This window comes from Merops nubicus, unplaced genomic scaffold, assembly GCF_000691845.1.
Source record: "Merops nubicus isolate BGI_N331 unplaced genomic scaffold, ASM69184v1 scaffold20834, whole genome shotgun sequence".
Classification (NCBI taxonomy): domain Eukaryota; kingdom Metazoa; phylum Chordata; class Aves; order Coraciiformes; family Meropidae; genus Merops; species Merops nubicus.
The window spans coordinates 29,793-34,951 of NW_008605155.1; positions in this window are offsets into that span (position 1 = coordinate 29,793).

The following is a 5,159-nucleotide window of genomic DNA, read 5'->3' on the forward strand; positions in this document are numbered from 1 at the left end:
CTTGATTAGCTCTGACATAGACCCCTACAAGTCTGTCAAATGCAGCTTTACCAAATAGGCTGAGTGGCATGAGAAGGCCCAGTCCCTGAGGTGTTCCTAGGCCTGAAGCTCTGTGTGCTGCAAGGAAATTACTGTGGGCATGGGTGGAGTTCTTTACAGATAGTCCAGCTCTGAAATCCTGATGGCATCTGTCTTACTAGAGTGGTAGCAGACACCAGGAATGCAGGGTGAGCTCCATTACTGTCTCCCTGCACTGAGGCACTTGCTGGTGATGCCGTGGGAACTGCAAGGATGTTCTTCCAGCTTGCACTGCCCTCAAGATTTCAGTTTGACTCTAGACTCTGCCATTGCTTTCTAAAGGACAAGTACATCTTAACTTTCTTCAGATCTGTAAATGATCTCTTAAAGGCAAGTCTCCAGCTAAAACCTTTTGATAAATTATTTTTAACTTGTTTAGAGTTTGGTAGCCATTGAGTATGTTCTTGGTATAGAGGGTCTTGGAGCACAATGAGCTGTTGATTAATGAGACAGGGTGGTCTTAGTCAGGGTGCTACCTCAGATCCTAAAAGGGGAGTGTTTGCATGGAAGAGTCTGTCATTTGTGTGTCTGCAGGGAAGATGTCCTTGTGTGGGTTCTCTTGGACATCAGTCACTAAGAGTGTTAACTTGCCTGAAAAACAAATGGATTATTGTCCTGGTTTATTATTTCTAACTGATAGTCACATTCATGACCCCCAGCAGCAAGTTGAATCTTTCAGTTGATACACTGAATTTTAAAATAAGCAGTTACAAATCAAGGTAGATATTGCTCTGCTGCTTTCCTGTGGTTTGTCTCTGATTTTGCTGATGCAAACACAACCGTCTCGTGTTTCAGCAGCAGTGTGTTCAACAGTGCCTGTGGCAGCTGAAGTTCACTGGGTGATCTTGTTGCCCCCGTATAATTCCTCTGTGGACCTCCCTTTGCTCTCCCTAAGTTGATTGAGGGCTGTAAGGCTTCATCACTTAGGTTTATTTAGTGCCACTTATCAAAGGCAGGATTACAGTGCCAGCCTTCAGTGTTGTCAAGTAGCTAAGGAGTTTTTGCATTTATGGCATTTTATCAGAGCAGCTTTGACTGCCTACTGTAATAAAGCTAGGTCATCAGAGGGGTTTTCTGGCCTGAATAGTAATGGGCTATAGGTGTGTTTATGAAAACTCCAATGCTAGTAATGTCACAAAGGAGAGAGGAGGAGAAAAAAAAAGGGAAAAAAAAACCCCTCTGAGGTGTTCTCAAGGTTCTGTGTGAAGTGTTGTATCCATATAGAGGAAACAGTAACTTTTGGACCTAAAAGTAATGTTTTTGTGACAAGATCCTGTTCCAAAGCAGCTTGGTTAGCTGGCTGTTTACAGGGTTGGTGGGATGAACAAGATGCACATGGGTGACAGTGGTGACGTTTATGCTGAGGTGGAGTACATTGTGTCCATAGAAGTGACCTGACTACTTCGAAGAGTGGCTTTGATTTTGAGCTGGTTGGGAGTACATGCTGCCTCTGGAATAGGAAAGGGAGCTGTCCTTTCTTCAAGGTCAAAACATAAAAAAAAATTGTTTTGTTTTTCTTCAGCTGGCTCCTGAAATGAGGGCGTTTGGTGGTGACCTGCTGGAACTTGATTGTTCAAATGTTGACATAACTGCATGTTGAAGCAGCAAGAAATTTTCCATTGTTTTAGGTAGGAACAAACCACACAGAGGTTTATTTGCAGACCTTGGAAGACTCTATACTACTGAATACATATTATCTGGTGTTCTTGTGTTTGGGATTTTTTGTTGGTAGCATCACTAAATTATTCCTTTCTTGCAGAATAATAATCCCATTTTAGAAAAGTATAGCAGCACAGTGAGTACATCCCACTCTACTCCACAACCACTGGTGTCCTTCAGTAACAGGAAGAAACATATGGTTAGTGTAACACAGCAGCTTAGTTTATTTGGAAATATGTTTAACTTTGAAGAGATTCAGTAGGCCCAGGGGAAGGTGCAAAAGAACCATTTGCTGGTAGAATTGGTGATTAGGACAAGTAGCACTTAAGCATTTTTTTTGTTTCCTCAGTAGACCAAGATCCTTTCCTGAATATGAAAGGATATGTTTCCCCATTTATAGAGGAAATGATATGTTAAATCCACCTTAAATTTTCTTCTTTTTTGGATGCTTTGCCTTCTTTCTGAATGGATAAACAGCCAGGAAGTCCAGAAGAGATTTTGAGTGCTCCAGTCAACAGTTGTCCATCTTTGCAAAGAGTAATAGAAATCTGAAAATCCTCTCTGAAATGCCAGTTACTCAATGTAGTCACCTAAAGACACTTGTCTGGTATTTTCTGCTGATTTTTACATATGGGAATTGCAAAATTGTGTTATGTTGATAGGATCATGGAAGTTACAAAGCCCCTTGTTGGTCATGGGAATACTCTGGTTTAGCTGGCTTTTTTAATGAAGAAACAAGGACCAAGATTTGTACATATTTCCTTCCTAAGTTGAATTTAATTACAGACATTGCTTGAAGTAAGCCATTAGGGCTTTACTGTGTTCTGGATGGACAACTCTGTAAGCCAGTGTTGAATGCAATTGAGAGTCTGACCTCAGTCTGGAAAATCCAGGACTTTATTGCTAAGCAGCATCACTGATGCCATCCTAAAGGAACCACTGGTGCACTGCAGGCATGCTGTTCAAGCCCACCCATATAAAATCAGAACTGAGGCATTTGCTAATTCAAAACAAACTCAAAGAAAACCCTTCATCTGAGCCAAGACAGAACTTCTGAAAATGAATTTCACTCTCTTCAATACTGTTGTAGTTCATGGCCCTCTGGAGGACTGGCTGCCAGTGCTTACTGTATATGAACATTATATATTCATACTTGCTGTATTTTTTCTTTTTCATTTTAATTAAGAGGGGGCTCTGTAGCCTAGTCATGAGTGTTGCATCCCAGAAATGTCTATCTCCTCCTGTTAATTAATTTTTCGTAGAAATCTATGTTCTACTGATTTCACTTTTTCCAAGAGTTTACAGATCTTGTGCAGCAAGCAGGGGTCACCCCAATCATCAGCACTACCTGGTTTAAGCACTAATGTGCCCGAGCCACCTCTCGCCTTACAGAAACTGTGTGCAAAGTCCTTCAGGGCCCTTCTACTCACCAGCAGTCATAATACTTGGTTGTAAGAGTTGATCCTTCTAAGACTGTTTGGTCACTACAAGTTTTTCTCCTAGATTGCATTTTCCTTTGTTAATGGCACTGAACATCTGCCTCTTGTTGTAAGACACCAATAATTCCCCATGTCTCCATTGGTACTAGCAAACTCCACAGGCTGGTGGATTTTAAGAAGCTCGTGAGTATTTTTTTCCCTCCGGTGTGTGTTCTTTAAAAGCAGTTTTCCCTGTAAGTCTGTTAATGTACACAGGTGCCATACAGAGTCCAACCCCTACCAGATCCAGTAGTTAGTAACAGCTGCAGAGGTCAATGTGATGTTGTATGTATCAACAAAGATGCAGTAACTATTATGACTACTCAGCCTTCAGATATGTTTCATCCTCTTTCCTGTGTCTTTGCTCAAAGTAATTTAAAGTACTTCATGTCTTAGTGGAAACCTTTTGTTTTGTCCTCCTTGAGCCTTAAACCTCCTTTGTTTCAAATGAGTCTGCAATACTGAAACAAATGATTCTGGAAATGCAAATTGATTCGATGAAGAAATCTAGTGCTAGGGATTAGGTTTTCTTTGTACAGTAATAGTTTGAGTTATTTTAGATGGTGTCTATATCCTTGAACCTTGATAAGATACTTTCTCTAAAACATACTACTGTTTATCCTTCCTGGATAACTGCTGTTATTTTTTTTTTTTTTTTTTCTCCTTTCCTATAAACTGTGGTTCATTTGTATATAAGTGTATATAACTGGCTTCACAAACTGGAAATTCCTCATGAAAACTTCATTTTTAGGAACATTTTGCTATCTGTTATTTCTAAGCCTGAGATTATCACATTAAATCATGTACATTTATTTTACTATTTACACCTATCACAGTACATTTATATAGAATACCATCACACAGACACCAGCTACTGACAGCTAATATAAAGATATTAGATTCCACAAGGCTTAATCTGCATAGAGACCAGAAACACATTTAATGGTGAAACACAGGTAAGTCTTCCTGTATTTCCCTTAATTTTAAACCCATTTTGTGTAGAACATCATCTTTCTACCACAAATATCTACTTTTATATTTGTATATTAGTCTTGTGGTCAGTTTGTCTTGGGTGGCTAGTGTCTTCCTATGCTTGATAGTTCATCTCTTAAGGTCATAAAATATACATTACATAGGTCTTTTAAGCTTTGTTTAAATATTAAGTTTTGTTTGTCTTCCACTCTCCTCCCAGAAGCCTACCAGTGATACACAATCTTATACCGCATGTGACTTCTAATAGTGGACAAAAACTCTTTGGGTGAATACTCTTGACTCCATGTCAGGTGCACATCTAAAAGAGAAATGACACCACTTTGGACTGCATCATCTGTTTGCAAATTACTGTAGCTGTGCTTGCTAAAGCTTTACCAAAGATTTACTTTCCCTGGTGCAAGTAATATTCATTTCACTTGAGTAATTCAGAAACTGTATGGGATATAAAAATTTACCTCTGCTTGCAGCATCCTTGTCACTGATCCTCATTCTTTAGGAAGAATTGGAAGTGAAACTCCACAGTGAAGTAGCTGAACATCACACTCGTTTTGCATTTTGTATGCAACATCAATTATCCTGAAGTTCTTTCATCTATCAGTTGTGCTATATATACAGCATTGCTACTTGTGGCTTTTGCTTTGAAAAGTAGCCAAAATGGGGCATTTTAGCAATTTGGGTGCTGTTTGTCAAGGGGAGAAGTGTACAACAAATTCTTACAAAGTGATGGCCTGTTAAAATGTCTGGTTTACACCTTACTGAATGAAATATTCCTTTTTTTTTTTTTAACTCACTTCTTCTGGGGGATTTCTTGACTCTACTACAGATCTTTTCTGGTCACTGGACAGCCACTATATAGACTTCTTTTGTTTTTAGGCATGCATGTTGAGTGATCCATGCAAAAGTGAAGAACCTGCTGTTGTACATTCCATGATTCCTGTTGTGCCAGTTGCT